Below are 24,471 nucleotides of genomic sequence, written 5' to 3'. Positions count from 1 at the left end.
TTTGTCCTTGTACTGCGGTATCATTCTGGGTGATGGCAGCATGCTACTCAGGGCTAGGGTCATACCTGCCTGGGCTACAAGATCAGAGAGCTCTTCCTTGTCTCTTTTCATGTAGTCCAGGGAGGTATATCTCAGGTCATTCACACCAACATGGACAATGACAGAGTTATATTTGTATTTGTTGTGGAGTGACCTGAGTGCATGGGTTATGTGCCAGATCCTGGCACCCAACACAGAGCTGACAGTAACCTTCTCCTTGTTTAGCCTGGTGAGTGGGACATCAGTGTGCCTGACTATAGAGTCACCTATGACTAGTGGGTTAGGCACCTTGGTTTGCTTTATGGGCTGTAGTTTATTGGCACACTGAGTCTGTGGACTATGTGTCATTTGGGTTGTGTTGGGGGTGGAGGTTGCTTGCGTTTCTGCTTTGGAGCTGTTGCTTGAGCAGATTATTATTGAGAGCCTCTGTGAATGTTTTTGTGTTTCTATGTGTGGATTTTGGTGGTGTAGGTTTAGTGGGACTATGTGATGAGTGTAGTGTGGTGCAAGTGCTTACCTTCTCCTCTTGACTGTCAAGTTCAGTCTTGGTTGGAGAGAGCTTTACCTCCAGTTTGGCTAGTTTCAGATCTGATTCCATCCAGGCTACCCTCTCCCTTCCTCAAAGGAGTTTCTTGAAAGGCTTTCTAGGCCTTCTTCCATTACATCCTCTCTCTTTGTTCCACCAGAAGCTTTTAAGAAGCAGACTTGGATAAGATGATGAGGAAGTTTCAAAGAACAGAGATACAGATTGGGGTTCTCCTGGCTTTGACCCCTTCTGGGCCTGGGATCCAAAATCTGTCTGCTTCCACTCTGCTTTCTCCTTCTCTGATCCATCCTTACATTTTAGAGCTATTGGATGAGAGATCCCTGGGGGTGTATGCTTCAGATTCAGTGACTGCTTGCTCTTCAACTCCGATGGCTCCCCCAAGTTGACCGGCACTGAGTGCTTTGGAGCCAGAGGACTCTCAGAACAGAAATATTGACACCAGATCAAGGGACTTGGAGTCAACTCTGAAACTTTCAGAGCCATCTCTTCCCCTCTGAGCCTTGATACTGGATATCGCAAGTCAGACTCCATTCTCATGTGGAGTGCAGATGGGGTTGCAGGACCCGACAATCTGAGAGGTTCCAACCTCGTAGCCATCCATTTCTGTTTCTCTGAGGTGTTCTGCTTTTGAGGTTGTGGATAGGGTTTTCTCCATGACTAGAGAACAGACATCCCTGTTCTCATTGCATCAGACAGTCCTGCCTCAAACTGTTCTATATTCTGAGCCTAAACTTTTTCTTCCACTGGGACTGCCAACTCAAAAAAGCTTCTAGATAATCCAACAGGGCATTTTTATCTCTTCTGACACTTCCCCAGAACATCTCACTTAGAAAGTCCCTTGAAACAGAACATGCAGGAGGAGACACTTAAATTCCCCCAGGAATCTCTCAAAGCTAAACTGATTTTGATGAGGGGAAGGGGCTCCCCTGATCTCCATCTTATGACATTGCCTTTGGAGACCTCCTGGAGATGTTAAAACAACAAGGTGGTTGGTCTTCCAATACCCCTCCAAGGAGGAATGGGTGTTCCTGGAGGCTTTTGCATCTGGCCAATCTTCTTTCTGGGTGACCCCCCCCCCAGCCAATGAGCTCATTAACTTAATCTCTTGATGGGTGTGGAAGAAGCCAGACACTGTTGAGCCAGTACCAAAAAGACCACATAGATGTCTTGCCTCCTAAAGACTGTGCACACTGGAATAAGGGAGGAGCTGTTGGTGCTATGTTGTGCCTGCACCTACAAGAAAGGAACTAACAGAACAGAGTTTTATTTTTATTTATTTTTTATTTTACATTTGTTGACCGGGCTAGTCTGGCTGGATACATGTCCATTTTCAGCAGAGTCCCGAGGAGAAAAGCTCCACTATATACTACTAAATAACATAAAAAAACAGCACAGTAATATACAAATTATATGCAGCTAGAGAACAATTCCTATGTAGCATAGTAATAGTACAGAAGCACTTTATCAAAAATATAAAATAAAGAGAGGATTCCTGTTCTCATATTCTATGCAAAAGCAGGAGTAGAAACATTGAAAGAAAGTGAAAACAGTAAGTCACACAAAGAGTTTGTACAATATTTATTAACAATTATGATAAATGTTTTGTGCCACGTCACAAGTTTTAAGAAATAGATTTGCACAGCAGTGAGCAACATGTAGGTTTAAATAACAGGAGAGATGACAGGTTGCAGTAGTGTAACAAGTAAGAGAGAAAATTACGTTATAGGAAAAGTAGTATCCAAGTGGATACTAGGTGAGCTACAGAGGAAGGGCAGTACTAGTGATTACAGAGGAGGGGTAGTACTAGTGATTACAGAGGAGGGGTAGTACTAGTGATTACAGAGGAAGGGTAGTACTAGTGATTACAGAGGAGGGGCAGTACTAGTGATTACAGAGGAAGGGTAGTACTAGTGATTACAGAGGAAGGGTAGTGCTAGTGATTACAGAGAAGGGGCAGTACTAGTGATTACAGAGGAGGGGCAGTACTAATGATTACAGAGGAAGGGTAGTACTAGTGATTACAGAGGAAGGGTAGTACTAGTTATTACAGAGGAAGGGCAGTACTAGTGATTACAGAGGAGGGGCAGTACTAGTGATTACAGAAGAGGGGCAGTACTAGTGATTACAGAGGAAGGGTAGTACTAGTGATTACAGAGGAAGGGTAGTGCTAGTGATTACAGAGGAGGGGCAGTACTAGTGATTACAGAGAAAGGGTAGCACTAGTGATTACAGAGGAAGGGTAGCACTAGTGATTACAGAGGAAGGGTAGCACTAGTGATTACACAGGAGGGGCAGTACTAGTGATTACAGAGGAAGGGTAGTGCTAGTGATTACAGAGGAGGGGTAGTACTAGTGATTACAGAGGAAGGGTAGCACTAGTGATTACAGAGGAAGGGTAGCACTAGTGATTACAGAGGAGGGGGAGTACTAGTGATTACAGAGGAGGGGTAGTACTAGTGCTTACAGAGGAAGGGTAGTACTAGTGATTACAGAGGAAGGGTAGTACTAGTGATTACAGAGGAGGGGTAGTACTAGTATGAGCCAACAACATTTGTGAACAAGGAGTCACCAGATTTATTGTGTGATTTGAGAGTAGCTACTAGTAGTTTGTTAGCTGAGCGAAGGGAAGTAAGATTCCTGTAAGGGTCCACAAGGTTATTAAGTATTGGTGTATTAGTAGGGTAGTGGAGAATTTTATAGGGGATAACTAATTGATGTAGGAGAATACGATTTTGAAGTTCAAGCCAGTCAAGCTGGAAGAGTTCTTCTGGCCATCCCTCTAATAGAGAGTTTACAATGTTGGACATATTTGGGAAGCATGTTTATGCTTCAATGACCTTTGCACTTAGATCACTGAATTACTTGGCACATTTTACAAGCCTGAAAAGAGATGTGATCAAGGAGTTTACCAAATGTCTTTCTTGGTCCATGTCCACCAAGGATGGAAAGAGAATCTCCTCACAGCTGGCCACCCTCCAATCTGTCTCAAATGTGTCCATGAGGTTGAGCTCCCATACTGCAGAATGTAGCTCACGGGGTGGTGAGTTCAGACATAACCTTAAGGAGACACACCCTGATAAACTTATTAGATTTTTTGGAAACATTTAAGTTTTCTTTTGTCAATGCATCCATTGACAGATCTTCTCTGTTTGGCCCTAAGATAAAAGACACACTCTTCAGGTGTGAACATGAGCAAAGGACCCTGTCTGCCATGGGTGTACATTTTTCTACCCCTCAAAGGTCCTTCTCTAGAAACCAGCAAGGTGGCAGAAAGATGGGGTTTAAGAAGTCCCAGGTCCCTTTCTAGAATTCATGTGGTGATAGTTCCCCCAGGGCAGGGGGATAAAATAGAAGACACCATCATCATGGTAGAGGTGGTTTGCACAACCAGGGGTTTAGAGACTCTTTCTCAGGTAGGCCCTATCAGCGCTCCTGAAGGGAGGCCTGACTGTCACTCTCTCGAGGCAGTCAGGGGTCAATTATCCCTGCACCAGAAACCTGGCTATCTATCACAAAATATTCATGGGTGCAAAGGCTTATATCCAGAAGTTATACCATACCATGTTTCCTAGCCCGTCCCACAATTATGAAGAAAATACTTGATGTTCCACCCAGTCAGACAGAGCAGCATCTCTAGAAATGAAAAGCTGCTAGGGAAAAAAAATATCCAAGAGGACTCCTTCCCTCCCAGATCAAAAAAGGGTCTGAAACTTACTCAAGATTCTTCTTAGTGACAAAAAAGACAGGGGACTTGAGACCAATTCTGGATCTCAGCAAGTTAGACCAGTTTGTTCAGTATACAAAGTTTTGGATGGTCACAGTTCAATAAATTTTGCCTCTGCTGCAAAAGGATGATTTTATGTGCTTGATAGATCTTCAGGATGTGCACTATCACATCAAAATGAACAGGAGCTTCAGGAAATAACTACGCTTCCTGTTGGGAGCAAGTCATTACCAGTTCAGAGGACTGCCATTTGGTCTCACCACAGCCACCAGGGTGTTCATCAAATGCATAGCAGTGGTAGCAGCTCACTTGAGAGTGCTGGGATTCCAGATGTTTCCATATCTAGACAAATGTTTCCTAACTGCCTTGACCTGGCATCAACTTCTTCAGGCAAGGGACTTACTTGCACCAGTTTTGTTCTCATCTGGGAATAGCAGTCAATTAAAACAAATCTCAACACAGACCTACACAGAGTCTGTAGTTCTTAGCTGCTGATCCAGACACAGTCATTCAGATAGTCCCTCTTCTCTTTACTCAAATAAATGCACTGATGTCCCAAGTCAAGAAAGTGATTCAAAGTTCTTCCTTTCGAGCTCAATTAATATAACAAGCTCTGGGATCCATGGCGGCAGCTATCACCCTCATTCTGCCAGCCAAGTTCCACATGAGAATACTTTAAAGGACTCTTGTCTACTCAATAGTGCATTCTTCAACAACCATTATCCACTCCAGTCAAGATCACACAAGCGTACAAAAGACATCTTCTTTGGTGGATTCATTCAAACTAACTATGTGAAGGCTACCTATTTCTTCTTCTCCTGCCCAAGGCCAAGGTGACTACGGAAATGTCCTAGCTCAGGTTAGGGGGAACTACTTGAGAAGGACAGTCCAAAGCATGTTGTCCCCAAAGAGGCCAAGGTGCTTATCAGTGTCCTGGAGATGAGAACTATCTCCCTAGCATGGCAGGGCTTTCAACATATTCTCCCATCAGGGACAGTTACAGTCAGATGATATGTCAGTAGTCTGGTACATAAACAAGAAGTACCAGATCTTACACTCATTGCTGAGAAGCTATGAGAGTATGGCAGTGGGTGTTCTCTTCCAGTCATTTTGTAATACCAATACACATTATGGGGAAAACTAGCATGATAGCAGACAAACTAATCAGGTCCATTCTGATGACTCACAAATGGTCTCTCAATGTCAAATGTCAATGACAGAATTTTCCATCAATGGAGCCAGCCATGCTGTGATCTATATGCCTCTCCCCTCAACAACAAATGCAGCAAGTTCTTTACTCTGATCTCTCTACTGGGGGAATCACCGGATGATGCTATAGTTCATGATTGGCCCTCTGGTCTCCTTTATGTATTTCCTCCTTTGCCACTAGTCCCCAGGTTTTTACAGAAAGCAATTTGGTTGAAGAGCACAGTTATCCTCATTCACCCCTTTTGGCCTCATCTGATTTTGCTTTCTATTCCTCTGGCCTCATCTCCTAGATCCACCATGGATTCTGGATCCAACTCCAGACCTTCTGTCTCAGCTGACAGGCACCACTCATCTAGACATTACAGGTGTCAAGTATTCTACATAGTTTCTCCAGTTCCACTGATTGCTAGACAGCCCAGGCTCTCTTTTCCAGTCTGCCACATTTTGTTATCTTCCCATAAGGCATCTACTAAAATGGCTTACAAGAGTAAATGGAAAAGATTTGTCTTTTAGGTTCTTAGCAAAGATATGTAACCATTTTCAGTGCCTGTGTCAGTGATCCTTGAGTTTTTAGCTGCAATCTTTAATGAAGGAGTTAATTTCTTTACTATTAGAGTGCATTTGGCTGCCATCTCTTATTTCCACATTGGCAAAAATACCTTGACGTTAGCCTCTTCTAGATTATGCAAGACCTTTCTCAAGGAAGCTTCTTTGCTTAGACCTCCATTAAAAGATCCTACTCCTCCTTGGGATTTAAATTTAATACTTCAAGCCTTAACACAGTTTCCTTTTGAACCTTCAGCCAAAGCAGACCTGAAATTTTTATCTTGGAAAACCATTTTTCTGGCGGCTGTTACGTCATCTAGAAGGTTAACTGAACTCTGTGCTCAGTCTTCAAAACCTCCGTATCTATTTTTTCATAAAAATAAGGTGTCTTTGAGAAATAACACTACTTTTTTGCCTAAGGTGCCTTCTGAATCAAATATTAACTAGGTCATTAATCTCCCAGTTTTCTTTCCAAATTTTTCAAACAACAGAGAGTACGTTACTTCTGTTGGATGTGCACAGACAACTTCAGTTCTGTCTTCATAGAACCAAAGACTTGATCGGTTATTTGTTTTGTTTTCTCCTACTAAATTAGGCAACACAATATATAAATTTATATTGGCCAAATGGCTGACTGACTGTATATCCTTTGTCATTACTAAATTGGTTTATCTTTACTAAAATATTCCAGGTCTCATTCCACAAGATATATGATGGTTTGTTCAGTTTTGTGGTACAGAGCATCTTTAGATGATGTTTGTGCAGCTACAACTTGGGCTGATCCACACACATTCATTACTTACTACAAGTTGGATTTGATTTCCAGGAACAGAGTGGCATTTGGCTCAGTAATTCTATGGAATATGCTTCCATAGGGGTCTCCCAGGGTTACAATAACTGGGGACTCTGTCCCATCGGTTGAGGAACAAATGAAAATGACAACATCAGATAAAAAAGTTATGTACTCGCCATAAGTTGTTGTTCATTTTCATTCTTCCTTAACTTCCTATCCACCTGCCTCCTCCTTTTTTGCTACTAGTGAGATCTAATAGTTGTATAGGAACCTCTGTTCCTTGTTTGAGCTCCAGTTCCCCTTTTTCTGTTCTACTTTTGGTATTTTTTTAATAGGTGGCCTTTTCATATATAAGGTCAGCAAACTCGATCTGAGGTACACTAGGTTGGAGGGGCATTATGGGTAAAGGGAGGAGCTTGAGAGTTCCAGGATCCAATGATCTGGTAGATGCAGCTGAGTTGGATCTGAGTCTTGGATCCCAAATCATCAGTTGAGGAAGAATGAAAATGGACAACACAAATGGAACATTATGGTGAATACATAACATTTTTTATCTGGCTTGGGGAAACAGTGGGTGAAGGTTTACTGCTTAGCTGGGGTAAATTGCATGATTCTCTAGCTAGTTGTGCCCTTTCATGGGTCAGTGCTTTTCCAGGGAGTCTCCCAGGAAGTAAAATCAGAAACTTAAAAAAAATGTTTCTTCTCCTGTATATTTAACTATGGATGGGAAAGATTTGCTGGGATTTACTAAGGGATTCCTCACTGATTTTAATGGGCTAAATTCTGATTTCTTTTTTTTTTTTCTTTTTTTTTCAATAATCGTTTTTATTGTTTTGCAAAACCATTATACCTTTCACACACTATTTACATTATGTACAATACTGCTTCCAATGTTTTAGTTCCATTTTGAATTTCCATATTATACATTAAGAATAAATATCATATTAACCAAGTACAGGAAAATGAAAAAAAAAAACATAAAAGCATCTACTATAGACAATTATGAACCAACTCAAGCCCATAATTTGTATTAGTTCTACATTTTCTATCTAATCCAAGAATGTGTTGGTACACATACAGAATGTCCTAAAGGAAAGTGGATAGGAACCGCTAAGCCAAAATAATATTAAAGATTTGTTCCCAAATTTTTATACTGTTTATACTTTTCTTATTATTTCTAATTAACAATTTGTGCGCTAATATATGCTTAATCGCTAACAGCCTGAAATTTTGCCACGATGTCTGTGCTGGGTTCAACCAATTTGTGGCTATATATAATTTCATTAGTAAACTAATATTCATAATTACAATCTTTTTTGTTTTGTCCAAATTCTCCGGTGGAATATATAAAATCAAAAATTCCCAGGTGAGTGTTGAGTTTTGGTAACCCATTTTTTGTAGTTGCAACTTTAATGAGTTCCATAATTTATAAATCCACTTGCAACTCCAGAACATGTGTAACAGGTCTGCTGTCTGATCTACACACTGTGGACATTTAGGTGACTTTTTTGAATCAAATTTATGAAGTGTTAGATGGGTATAATATGCATTGTTAAATATCATCAATTGAGTAAAGACCAGTTTTTGAAGTGATACGGATTTTAATGTTAAGTTAAACGCCTCTACTATTTTACTATCGTCTAGGGATGGCAATTTCTCTCTCCAGTATTTCGATAACAGAATATGATTATTATATTTTCTCTCTTTTACCATTTTATATGCTGAGGATATGTATTTTCTGTCTTGTTGCAATGCTTCCCACAGATGACACGAAATAACTAGTTCCTCTTTTTTAATTTCAGAATTGTTAAAATAATTTATGGCCAGATCTTTTATCTGCCTCATTATAATTAAATAAGAAATGGGAAGATTCATCTCTTTTAAGATATCTTGTACCACTACTCCTAAGAAGGGGTATAAATCACTTACAGTTCAATCCTTAATAAATGGAAATTTCTTTAAGTCTATCAGTTGATTACCAATAGTCATATTAGGATTCCCATGAAATGGTTGAAACATCATCATATATTTTAATAGGTTCAAGGAGGCAAACAGAGTTTGAGTCGCCATTGCCCATATCTTGATGTGCTCCATTAACTCATATTTACTCAATGTTCTTATATTCAAAAATGGTACAGCTTTAACATTAATTCCCTTTCCTTCTATATGTTTATAATTTAGCAGTACCCATTTGGGTATCCATTTTCTATTTTCACTGTCCAAGTAAGACACCCTTAAAATCCTATTGGCCTGAATCACTGTATAATACATCTCAAAATCCGGTAAATCCAACCCCCCCCCCTCGTTTTAGAAGCCATCAGTTTCTCATATGATATTCTCGTTTTTCTGGGTTCCCACAGAAATTTCCCCAATCCTATCTGAAACTGCTTAAAAAAGGATTTTGTGATTTTAAGTTGTGCTGCTCTAAAAATATAAAGCATTCTGGGGAGAACGTTCATTTTTATTATTGCTGCTCTTGCCATCATCGGTAGCTTCAACTTACTCCATCTTTTCAAATCCATTGTTATTCGGTCTCCAGTTGCCTTAATATTGTTGATAAAAAATTCTCTATTTTCAGTTGAGAAGTCAATCCTCAAATATTTTATTCTTTCTTCTGTCCTTACTCGTCCTATCAATGGTAGCATTGAAAAAGGTGTAGGTGTCTTTAGAGGGAATATTTTGTTTTTTTTTAAATTTAATTTGTAATTAGCAATTTTCTCAAAGGTTTGTATTGCTGTTAGTATTTTTTCCGTATCCGACACCGGTGTGGTACTGTATATATTTAGATCATCTGCAAAAGCAGCCATCCTAACCTTTATCCCAAGAAGTACAGGAAAGTTATAAAAAACATTTTGTTTCATATGAAGAAATAAAGGTTCCAAATATAGATTAAACAGTATGGGAAACAATGGGCATCCCTGTCGAGTTCCATTTTTAATTTGAATCCTTTTGGAGCATTCATGATTTATAGATAAACTAGTGTATGCATTCTTGTATAAATTTCTTAACGTAGAAATAAAGACCTGAGGTATATTGAAATATGATAATATTTCAAATAAATATGCCAAATTAACTCTATCGAATGCTTTTTGAGCATCAATTATTAAAGCATATATGTTCATATTTTTATACTTCGCATAAGATATTAATGTATGAAGAGTTAATGTATTGTCTGTAGTCTGTCTCCCATCTATAAACCCCGCCTGTTCTTCTGATATTATCAAGTTTATTATTTTTTTTAATCTACTAGCTAGAATAGATGTCATGATTTTCATATCAATATTCAACAGTGATATGGGCCTGTAATTGTCTGGATTTTTGGGATCACTATTCTCTTTCAATATCAGAATTGTTCTTGAAGCATTAAAATGAAGATCATTGCTGCCATTCGAAATGATATAATTAAAGGTCTGTGAAAGTACAGTGCTCAGAATCCCACTAAAAGATTTATAAAATTCAGAGGTCATACCATCTGGTCCTGGGGCTTTATGTGGCTTTAATTTCTTAATTGCCTCTAAAACTTCCTCAACTGTAATCAATGCAGTCAATTCTCCATGAGAATCCTTGTCAATCTTGGGAAAATTAATTTTCTGTAAGAACACTTTTCTCTCTTTATCATGCACATGAGGTTGTTGCTCACCATATATCTGATTAAAAATTGATTAAAAAATCTTCATGATATCTGACTTATCAGTATATAATGTATTGTTATGATTTATTTCAGTAATTAATCGTGTCGATTTCGTCTGATTAATAATACGGGCTAATGCTTTCAAGGGAGTTTGAATGCGATTTGCATATTTAACTAAACTTCTTTGTTCATACAGTGTCAATTTTCTGTTGTGCATAAGAAACAGCTCTTTCTGACATCTTAACAACTCATTTTCTGTTTGTTCAGTGTAGTTCCTCATCAGCTCCTGGTCCAATAATTGTATTTTGGTTTCCAGATCCAGTTGTTCTTTATTTTGGAGTTTTTTATAATAAGTGGCTTTCTGAATAAATAATCCTCTTAACAAAGTTTTAGTTGTGGCCCATTCTATATCTAATGGATGTTCATTACGGGGTATATTGTATACTAATTGTTTAAGTAACTCCTTAACTTCCTGTACTATATCTTCTTTGGTTAATAGGTATGGGTTTAAGGACCAATTATATCCACAATGATTTTTAGTTTTCAAAATATTGGTCTTTAAAGTTAAAGTTATTTTAGAATGGTCTGAGAGCTGTCTAGCTTGATTAGAAACCCTAGGGTCAAGTGAAATGAACACTTCTGGAATTAAAAAAAAAATCAATTCTCGACCACATTTTATGGCAGCTAGAATAGAAAGTAAAGTTTTCTGCCTTTGCTTGTATGTGTTTGTGTTTAAAAGGGTCATACAGTTTGAAATCCGTTCTCAGTTCTTTTAACGCTACCATTGCCTGCTTATTAAAAGCAGTAGAAGCTCCCAACTTATCAATTTTAGAATCTTGGTATGCATTCCAATCCCCCCTCCATCACTATGTAACAGTTGTTATATGACTGTAGAATAGAGTAAATTGAAGCTATATAATAATGTTGGTTCACATTGGGGGCATAAACACATATAAGTACTATCGGCTTATCCAAACTTTCAGATTTGAGAACCACCAAACACCATCTGCCTTCTTTATCTATTTTGTCCTCCAAAATTTCTCCTTGAAAATGATTCTTGATTATAATTGCCACCCCAGCACTATTCTTAGTCCCTTCCGCCGTTACAACCTTCCTAATCCATTTCTTGTCCTTCATTGTTTCCCACTGGTCATTAGTCAAATGTGTTTCTTGTAATAGAATAAAACCTGCTGTTGATTTAAAAAACAGATGCAGAAACAGCTTTCTTTTTTTCATGTTCTGGAGTTCTTTAACGTTCCAGGAATCTATTATCCACATTCTAAACTATGAATTGATGAATAATGGTATCTATTTTTTGTTTTCCACCTTAAATTGACAAATGTTGGTATTTCGTGAATTTTTTGGAAGCAAAACTGCCATCCCATCCCTACCCAGTGCCTATCCACTATTCCTCCGGACCAGGATGAACATAGGTTTTTCACATTGGATAAAATTCCCCAAGTAGCTAATCTACTAATTCTATTAACTAACAATAAAATAGCATGCAAAAAACCTACACCAACTATATCTACGTCTACAAAGCCTAACCCAGACATTCCCTACTAAACACCGCACTCAAGTAACTACAGCTCTGAACATTTCCCCAATATTCATGTAAACTAATTGTACCTGACATGTCAAATAATTCACTTTTATCAAACTTTAAATTCAGCAATAATATATTAGCATTATAATTACTTGTTCTAAAACCTTTTAACTAACAGTTCACCTAATAAGCACACAGTTGCTATACATTTGTTTAAAACAAGCCATTATTTAGGTCAGCTATTTATCTTCAAAACAATCCTACAATATTGCATTTTAATTTTTATAGATCATTACAGTTAAACATCACCTATAATACACATTTACTACTACTGTTTGCTGATTATGCTATATTTTTTTTTTCTAAACTGATCAAAATTAAAGGATACTTATTTATTCACTTATTTATTCACTAGACAAAACACAGTAAATTAAAAGACAAGCATGAAAAGGAAAAAAAAGAAAAAAAATAACAAAAAATAGACTGCATTACCTGGATTTACCACTAAGCCATAGAATCTTATACAGCAACAGCCAAACCATACATTTTTATCTTTACCTGACACACTTTACCTCATTGATCGTCTTACAGTCATTTTAGCATCAAATGAGTCCCAAAAAGCTTCATTTTCGATTTACAGCAGCTCTTCTTTCTTCCCAGCAGTTGCAGCAGTCCAGGCAGTTCATTTTTCGAATTTTCGCGCTCGCGACGGGGGAACCAATTCGCGAACGGACCTCTCAGCTGCACCACGCTCAAAACGGTCCCCCTGCTTCCTTTACCTTGTTTCCTGTTGCCTCGTGGGTCAGGAGCGCTCGTTGGAGCCATAAAACTTCGTGGAATCTTCGTGTTTCAGCTAGGAAGACGAGATTAAAAGATAAAACGGAGAATTACCAGGCCTGCTGAAGAAAGAAGAACACACAAAGGATTTTGAAGCCTCGGATCCTCGTAAATGAAGTCTCCCATTCACTCTAATGCAGGAAGAAGCCAGGATGGACTGTTCAATTTTCAGACGGTGGCAAAGCCTTAAAAAGCTTCAAAAAGGTAGGTCTGGCTTCTTTCTTGTATTTACAGTGTATTTAATGCCATCAAGAGTAAAAATTAAACTGTTAGGATATTTCATTTGAAATCTAATGTTTTTGTCAATTAGAAACTTACAGTATGGAGCCAGCATTTGTCTAGACTGCCTTATTTGTGTTGGTAAATCCTGTGTTATAGAAACTTTATAACTTTGCCACATTATAGATCCACCAGATTTTTTTATGGTTAGAAGTATTTTATTCACATCCTGGAAGTTTAATATTTTGACATACACAGGTCTTGGTGTATTTGAAGCTTGGGAATCCCTGTAAGCTCTATGTGCTCTTTCGATGACAATTTGCTGAACAACCACAGAGTCCTTAAGTAATGTTTCAAATATTTGTATGATAGAAGTGGTCAGATCATTATATTGGATTGATTCTGCGATCCCTCTGATGATTATGTTGTTGCGTCTTGATCTTGCTTCCAGGTCCAAAATTTTGTTTTGCATCATTTGAATATCAGCCTCATGTGATTCAGATCTTTTAGTGAGCAATGCTATATTGTCTTCATTTGCTGCTATTCTGGTTTCTGCTTTCTCCATTCTTGTTAGAATCCGATTACATGTCTCACTAAATGTTTGTGTTTGGAATGTTAGGTCTTTTAAGGCATCTTGTATAGGTAATAATGCAGACTTAATTTCTTCCATCGTAACCCGTTGATCAGATTTCGCTGATGCCCCTGTTTTTGCAGTCTCTTGCTGTTTAAATGTTTTCTGTCTCTTAAATATGGATTCCTTCTCTGGAGACTGTAATGCTGACAGTTTAGTTTTAGTAGTTGTAGTGTCCATATTTTTATCTTCTTTTGACATTTTGAAATGCTGCAGATAGAGATAATTACCAAGTAAAGGTTTCAGTAATGAGGTAGTTCAGTCTTTTGTTTGGTGCTCTGTTCAGAATCAACCAAGCAATCAGTTCCAATCCTGTTGTCACCAAGTATTTTTTTTCAATTTTTTTTCCTCGATAAGATCGCTGACTTCTAGTAGTTTATTAATTGCTGTCAATTAGTTGATTAACTCCAAATGTACATCCGCAGGGTTGATTTTTGTCTCTGGTCTTTGGAGAGCTGAAGTACTGCAGTGCTTATAGAATGGCGGCCATCTTTGAATCTAAATTCTGATTTCTTACATTCTAATATAAAAAGAAAAAAATCTCCTCACACTCTGGCAATAATTCACTGTCAGATGAGGAAGGAAGGGAGGGGGAATATGATTCTTCTGTTAACTCTCCTCAAGCTGAAGATTGCAATTCTGAGGAATTATAAGAAATCTGCTATTGTTTGTGTATGCTGTTTGTTTTTTGGTCTTAAAGTTGCTAAACATTACAGTGATGGCTGCTGTTCTGACTACCTGACAGCCAGGTAACTTAATTTAAAAACTGGTGGTGTGCAAGAACTGCTATATTTTGTATGTGCTGCTTATCTTTTGGTCTTGCAATAAATAAACAGCACAATGACAGTTGTTATTCGACTACAGGACAGGCAGGTAGCTTAATTTATAAAATAGCTTATGCAATCATTGTATTCCTGTGCACTGACCCAGGGATTGAATTCGAATCGCCCGGGCACTTTTTTCCCCAACCTTGTTTGTGGCATGGTAACCTTTGCTTCTTCTTCTTCTTCTTCTTCTTTTGGCTTTTCCTAGTTAGGGGTCACCACAGCAGATCATCTGTCCGCTAATGATTGGCAGTGGAGTTTTACGGAGTCTAGTTGCCAGCCTGGCGCCCAATCTTCTACAGAAGGCACACACACGCACACCTAGAGACAATTTAGAGTGTCCAAATCTACCTACTGCATGTCTTAGGGATGTGGGAGGAAACCGGACCACCCAGAGGAAACCCACACAACCACAGTGAGGACATGCAGACTCCACACATAAGGCACCCCAGCCAAGAATCGAACCGGAGAACCTCTTGCTGTGAGGTGGCAATGCTAACCGCTCGTAACCTATGCTACATTCTGTAATTCCCAGCTGCCTGTAAAACGGAAGTTTTTTTTTTCTTTTTCCTGCTTCTTCTTGCTTGCATTGTGTACTAGTAAAGATTTAGTGATATCATCAGGTAGATTCATTCCCTAAGATCAGTAGGGACATGTATTTTTTTGTAGTTAATTTGTTGAGATACCTTTGGTTTAAACTAAATGTAGCATGTTATCTACTCTCTAACATTTGTTCACATTTCCTATATGCATCGTTAAACCATTGTGCTGTTAATATCTGTTGTTCTGCAACACCATCTACCTGTAAAGTTACGTTTGTGTGCTGTGTATACCTGCATTTCTTCTGCTTAACCTGCTTGTTACATACAATTTTTGAGTCTGGACTGCCTGCAGTTATCCTACATACCGAAATAAAGTAGATATAGTCGAGGTGCTATTACTGCACTTAGCTGTATAGCTCTTGTGATAAGTGAAACAACTGTGCTGTGAATATCTGCCTTCTAGCTACATGAAGTGTGAGCAATGTTAAATAATCTGTATGTTTAGTTGCATTAATAACTGTTTATCCTGCCTTTACTTCTGGTAGAAGTTATTTTTTCCAGTTGTTGCTTGAATGTACTACCTCGGTATTTATGCATTTTTACTTATTTACAATCCATAGCAACTGCTTCTCTCTGTCCTTTCTTTCTTTTCTTCCATACTACTGACTTCCCCACCCTCCTTCTGCTGCTCCCTCTCTCTCCTCTTCAACCACTTCTGTCGCTTAACTCTACATATTTTGCTGTCTCCTTTCTCTCTCTCTCTCTCTCTCTCTATCCTCTTTTAGCTCTAAACACTCCGACACCTTCCTAGTTAACTTCCTCTTCTTTCCTCTGTCTACAGCAAGTAACTGGCACATTACCTGACCAAATTTGGCTGTTTTATTCTTTTTCTTTTCTAGCAAACGATTCCATTGGCCACAACTGCAACTACTGACCGCAACCATACAACACCCACATCAAGTCCAAGCCTTTACAACCCAGGTAAGCTTCCAAATAAAGTGCCCCCAATAACATAATTGTATGTACACAAAGTACCTCCAATAACATAATTGTATGTACACAAAGTGCCTCCAATAACATAATTGTATGTACACAAACAAAATACCTCCAATAACATAATTGTATGTACACAAAGTGCCTCCAATAACATAATTGAATGTACACAAACAAAGTGCCTCCAATAACATAATTGTATGTATACAAAGTGCCTCCAATAACATAATTGTATGTACACAAAGTACCTCCAATAACATAATTGTATGTACACAAAGTACCTCCAATAACATAATTGTATGTACACAAAGTACCTCCAATAACATAATTGTATGTACACAAAGTGCCTCCAATAACATAACTGTATGTACACAAACCAAGTACGTCCAATAACATAATTGTATGTACACAAAGTGCCTCCAATAACATAATTGTATGTACACAAAGTACCTCCAATAACATAATTGTATGTACACAAACAAAGTGCCTCCAATAACATAATTGTATGTACACAAAGTACCTCCAATAAAATAATTGTATGTACACAAAGTGCCTCCAATAACATAATTGTATGTACACAAATTACCTCCAATAACATAATTGTATGTACACAAAGTACCTCCAATAACATAATTGTATGTACACAAAGTACCTCCAATAACATAATTGTATGTACACAAAGTGCCTCCAATAACATAATTGTATGTACACAAAGTGCCTCCAATAACATAATTGTATGTACACAAAGTACCTCCAATAACATAATTGTATGTACACAAAGTGCCTCCAATAACATAATTGTATGTACACAAAGTACCTCCAATAACATAATTGTATGTACACAAAGTGCCTCCAATAACATAATTGTATGTACACAAATAAAGTACCTCCAATAACATAATTGTATGTACACAAAGTGCCTCCAATAACATAATTGTATGTACACAAAGTACCTCCAATAACATAATTGTATGTACACAAAGTGCCTCCAATAACATAATTGTATGTACACAAAGTACCTCCAATAACATAATTGTATGTACACAAAGTGCCTCCAATAACATAATTGTATGTACACAAAGTGCCTCCAATAACATAATTGTATGTACACAAAGTACCTCCAATAACATAATTGTATGTACACAAAGTACCTCCAATAACATAATTGTATGTACACAAAGTGCCTCCAATAACATAATTGAATGTACACAAACAAAGTGCCTCCAATAACATAATTGTATGTACACAAAGTACCTCCAATAACATAATTGTATGTACACAAAGTGCCTCCAATAACATAATTGTATGTACACAAAGTGCCTCCAATAACATAATTGTATGTACACAAAGTGCCTCCAATAAAATAATTGTATGTACACAAAGTGCCTCCAATAACATAATTGTATGTACACAAATTACCTCCAATAACATAATTGTATGTACACAAACAAAGTGCCTCCAATAACATAATTGTATGTACACAAAGTACCTCCAATAACATAATTGTATGTACACAAAGTGCCTCCAATAACATAATTGTATGTACACAAAGTGCCTCCAATAACATAATTGTATGTACACAAAGTACCTCCAATAACATAATTGTATGTACACAAAGTACCTCCAATAACATAATTGTATGTACACAAAGTACCTCCAATAACATAATTGTATGTACACAAAGTACCTCCAATAACATAACTGTATGTACACAAAGTGCCTCCAATAACATAATTGTATGTACAAAAATAAAGTACCTCCAATAACATAATTGTATGTACACAAAGTGCCTCCAATAACATAATTGTATGTATACAAAGTACCTCCAATAACATAATTGCATGCACACAAAGTGCCTCCAATAACATTATTGTATGTACACAAAGTACCTCCAATAATATAATTGTATGTACACAAAGTACCTCCAATAACATAACTGTATGTACACAAAGTACCTCCAATAACATAATTGTATGTACACAAAGTGCCTCCAATAACATAATTGTATGTACACAAAGTACCTCCAATAACATAATTGTATGTACACAAAGTGCCTCCAATAACATAATTGTATGTACACAAATAAAGTACCTCCAATAATATAATTGTATGTACACAAAATGCCTCCAATAACATAATTGTATGTACACAAAGTTCCTCCAATAACATAACTGTATGTACACAAACAAAGTGCCTCCAATAACATAATTGTATGTACACAAAGTACCTCCAATAACATAATTGTATGTACACAGTGTGCCTCTAATAACATAATTGTATGTACACAAAGTGCCTCCAATAACATAATTGTATGTACACAAAGTGCCTCCAATAACATAATTGTATGTACACAAAGTGCCTCCAATAACATAACTGTATGTACACAAACCAAGTACCTCCAATAACATAATTGTATGTACACAAACAAAGTGCCTTCAATAACATAATTGTATGTACACAAAGTACCTCTAATAACATAATTGTATGTACACAAAGTACCTCCAATAAAATAATTGTATGTACACAAAATGCCTCCAATAACAAAATTGTATGTACACAAAGTACCTCCAATAACATAATTGTATGTACACAAACAAAGTGCCTCCAATAACATAATTGTATGTGCACAAAGTACCTCCAATAACATAATTGTATGTACACAAAGTACCTCCAATAACATAATTGTATAAACACAAAGTAAATACCTCATACCTAACTTAATTGTATGTACACAAAGTACCTCCAATAAAATAATTGTTTATACACAAACAAAGTACCTCCAATAACATAATTGTATGCACACAAAGTGCCTCCAACAACATAATTGTATGTAAACAAAGTAACTCCAATAACATAATTGTATGTACACAAAGTGCTTCCAATAACATCACTGTATGTACACAAAGTACCTCCAATAACATGATTGTATGTACACAAAGTACATCCAATAACATAATTGTATGTACGCAAAGTACCTCCAATAACATAATTGTATGTACACAAAGTACCTCCAATAACATAACTGTATGTACACAAAGTGCCTCCAATAACATAATTGTATGTACAAAAATAAAGTACCTCCAATAACATAATTGTATGTACACAAACAAAGTGCCTCCAATAACATAATTGTATGTATACAAAGTACCTCCAATAACATAATTGCATGCACACAAAGTGCCTCCAATAACATTATTGTATGTACACAAAGTACCTCCAATAACATAATTGTATGTACACAAAGTACCTCCAATAACATAATTGTATGTACACAAAGTACCTCCAATAACATAATTGTATGTACACAAAGTACCTCCAATAACATAATTGCTGTATGTACATAAAATGCCTCCAATAACATAATTGTATGTACACAAAGTACCTCCAATAACATAATTGTATGTACACAAAGTGCCTCCAATAACATAATTGTATGTACACAAAGTACCTCCAATAACATAATTGTATGTACACAAAGTGCCTCCAATAACATAATTGTATGTACACAAAGTTCCTCCAATAACATAATTGTATGTACACAAAGTACCTCCAATAACATAATTGTATGTACACAAAGTGCCTCCAATAACATAATTGTATGTACACAAATAAAGTACCTCCAATAATATAATTGTATGTACACAAAATGCCTCCAATAACATAATTGTATGTACACAAAGTTCCTCCAATAACATAATTGTATGTACACAAAGTGCCTCCAATAACATAATTGTATGTACACAAAGTACCTCCAATAACATAATTGTATGTACACAAAGTGCCTCCAATAACATAATTGTATGTACACAAAGTACCTCCAATAACATAATTGTATGTACACAAAGTGCCTCCAATAACATAATTGTATGTACACAAATAAAGTACCTCCAATAACATAATTGTATGTACACAAAGTGCCTCCAATAACATAATTGTATGTACACAAAGTACCTCCAATAACATAATTGTATGTACACAAAGTGCCTCCAATAACATAATTGTATGTACACAAAGTACCTCCAATAACATAATTGTATGTACACAAAGTGCCTCCAATAACATAATTGTATGTACACAAATAAAGTACCTCCAATAACATAATTGTATGTACACAAAGTGCCTCCAATAACATAATTGTATGTACACAAAGTGCCTCCAATAACATAATTGTATGTACACAAAGTACCTCCAATAACATAATTGTATGTACACAAAGTACCTCCAATAACATAATTGTATGTACACAAAGTGCCTCCAATAACATAATTGTATGTACACAAAGTACCTCCAATAACATAATTGTATGTACACAAAGTGCCTCCAATAACATAATTGTATGTACATAAATAAAGTACCTCCAATAACATAATTGTATGTACACAAACAAAGTGCCTTCAATAACATAATTGTATGTACACAAAGTGCCTCCAATAACATAATTGTATGTACACAAAGTACCTCCAATAACATAATTGTATGTACACAAAGTGCCTCCAATAACATAATTGTATGTACACAAATAAAGTACCTCCAATAACATAATTGTATGTACACAAAGTGCCTCCAATAACATAATTGTATGTACACAAAGTACCTCCAATAACATAATTGTATGTACACAAAGTACCTCCAATAACATAATTGTATGTACACAAAGTGCCTCCAATAACATAATTGTATGTACACAAAGTACCTCCAATAACATAATTGTATGTACACAAAGTACCTCCAATAACATAATTGTATGTACACAAAGTACCTCCAATAACATAATTGTATGTACACAAAGTGCCTCCAATAACATAATTGTATGTACACAAAGTACCTCCAATAACATAATTGTATGTACACAAAGTGCCTCCAATAACATAATTGTATGTACACAAAGTACCTCCAATAACATAATTGTATGTACACAAACAAAGTGCCTCCAATAACATAATTGTATGTACACAAAGTACCTCCAATAACATAATTGTATGTACACAAAGTACCTCCAATAACATAATTGTATGTACACAAAGTGCCTCCAATAACATAATTGTATGTACACAAAGTACCTCCAATAACATAATTGTATGTACACAAAGTGCCTCCAATAACATAATTGTATGTATACAAAGTACCTCCAATAACATAATTGCATGCACACAAAGTGCCTCCAATAACATTATTGTATGTACACAAAGTACCTCCAATAACATAATTGTATGTACACAAAGTACCTCCAATAACATAACTGTATGTACACAAACCAAGTACCTCCAGTAACATAATTGTATGTACACAAAGTTCCTCCAATAACATAATTGTATGTATACAAAGTACCTCCAATAACATAATTGTATGTACACAAAGTGCCTCCAATAACATAATTGTATGTACACAAAGTACCTCCAATAACATAATTGTATGTACACAAAGTACCTCCAATAACATAATTGTATGTACACAAAGTACCTCCAATAACATAATTGTATGTACACAAAGTACCTCCAATAACATAATTGTATGTACACAAAGTGCCTCCAATAACATAATTGTATGTACAAAAATAAAGTACCTCCAATAACATAATTGTATGTACACAAACAAAGTGCCTCCAATAACATAATTGTATGTATACAAAGTACCTCCAATAACATAATTGTATGTACACAAAGTGCCTCCAATAACATAATTGTATGTACACAAAGTACCTCCAATAACATAATTGTATGTACACAAAGTACCTCCAATAACATAATTGTATGTACACAAAGTACCTCCAATAACATAATTGTATGTACACAAAGTACCTCCAATAACATAATTGTATGTACACAAAGTGCCTCCAATAACATAATTGTATGTACACAAAGTACCTCCAATAACATAATTGTATGTACACAAAGTGCCTCCAATAACATAATTGTATGTACATAAATAAAGTACCTCCAATAACATAATTGTATGTACACAAAGTGCCTTCAATAACATAAATGTATGTACACAAAGTGCCTCCAATAACATAATTGTATGTACACAAAGTACCTCCAATAACATAATTGTATGTACACAAAGTGCCTCCAATAACATAATTGTATGTACACAAATAAAGTACCTCCAATAACATAATTGTATGTACACAAAGTGCCTCCAATAACATAATTGTATGCACACAAAGTACCTCCAATAACATAATTGTATGTACACAAAGTGCCTCCAATAACATAATTGTATGTACACAAAGTACCTCCAATAACATAATTGTATGTACACAAAGTGCCTCCAATAACATAATTGTATGTACACAAATAAAGTACCTCCAATAACATAATTGTATGTACACAAAGTGCCTCCAATAACATAATTGTATGTACACAAAGTACCTCCAATAACATAATTGTATGTACACAAAGTGCCTCCAATAACATAATTGTATGTACACAAAGTACCTCCAATAACATAATTGTATGTACACAAAGTGCCTCCAATAACATAATTGTATGTACACAAAGTACCTCCAATAACATAATTGTATGTACACAAAGTGCCTCCAATAACATAATTGTATGTACACAAAGTACCTCCAATAACATAATTGTATGTACACAAAGTGCCTCCAATAACATAATTGTATGTACACAAAGTGCCTCCAATAACATAATTGTATGTACACAAAGTACCTCCAATAACATAATTGTATGTACACAAAGTACCTCCAATAACATAATTGTATGTACACAAAGTGCCTCCAATAACATAATTGTATGTACACAAAGTGCCTCCAATAACATAATTGTATGTACACAAAGTACCTCCAATAACATAATTGTATGTACACAAAGTGCCTCCAATAACATAATTGTATGTACATAAATAAAGTACCTCCAATAACATAATTGTATGTACACAAACAAAGTGCCTCCAATAACATAATTGTATGTACACAAAGTGCCTCCAATAACATAATTGTATGTACACAAAGTACCTCCAATAACATAATTGTATGTACACAAAGTGCCTCCAATAACATAATTGTATGTACACAAATAAAGTACCTCCAATAACATAATTGTATGTACACAAAGTGCCTCCAATAACATAATTGTATGTACACAAAGTACCTCCAATAACATAATTGTATGTACACAAAGTACCTCCAATAACATAATTGTATGTACACAAAGTGCCTCCAATAACATAATTGTATGTACACAAAGTACCTCCAATAACATAATTGTATGTACACAAAGTGCCTCCAATAACATAATTGTATGTACACAAAGTACCTCCAATAACATAATTGTATGTACACAAAGTGCCTCCAATAACATAATTGTATGTACACAAAGTACCTCCAATAACATAATTGTATGTACACAAAGTGCCTCCAATAACATAATTGTATGTACACAAATAAAGTACCTCCAATAACATAATTGTATGTACACAAAGTGCCTCCAATAACATAATTGTATGTACACAAAGTGCCTCCAATAACATAATTGTATGTACACAAAGTACCTCCAATAACATAATTGTATGTACACAAAGTGCCTCCAATAACATAATTGTATGTACACAAATAAAGTACCTCCAATAACATAATTGTATGTACACAAAGTGCCTCCAATAACATAATTGTATGTACACAAAGTGCCTCCAATAACATAATTGTATGTACACAAAGTACCTCCAATAACATAATTGTATGTACACAAAGTGCCTCCAATAACATAATTGTATGTACACAAAGTACCTCCAATAACATAATTGTATGTACACAAAGTGCCTCCAATAACATAATTGTATGTACAAATAAAGTACCTCCAATAACATAATTGTATGTACACAAACAAAGTGCCTCCAATAACATAATTGTATGTACACAAAGTACCTCCAATAACATAATTGTATGTACACAAAGTGCCTCCAATAACATAATTGTATGTACACAAAGTACCTCCAATAACATAATTGTATGTACACAAAGTGCCTCCAATAACATAATTGTATGTACACAAAGTACCTCCAATAACATAATCTGATACATTCCCAGGTCTCAATGAGACCATTAATATTAAGTTTTTTTAAAACAACGTAAATTAAATATTAACAAAGAAGGGAATTTAGTTTATTCTCATTTTTAGTTGTTACAGTACTAGTTTTTGCTTATATGTTTTTTAACATGTTATACATTTATTTAAATATAGATATATTTATATTTTTTATAAAGTTATTTTTAAGTTTTGTCAGTTTAAATATTTGCTGATTACTTAATTGTTTGATTAAGCACATGGTCAGTTGTTGGTATTTAAAGTGGATTTTTTAACTTGTGTACCTATTCTGATGAAGTATTGTACGGCGGATAATAAACCTGTATACGCTATTTTGCTTTTTGGGTC

This window comes from Protopterus annectens, chromosome 15.part0, assembly GCF_019279795.1.
Source record: "Protopterus annectens isolate FY-2018-M chromosome 15.part0, PAN1.0, whole genome shotgun sequence".
NCBI classification, from domain to species: domain Eukaryota; kingdom Metazoa; phylum Chordata; order Ceratodontiformes; family Protopteridae; genus Protopterus; species Protopterus annectens.
Note: the sequence above shows the minus strand (reverse complement) of the source record.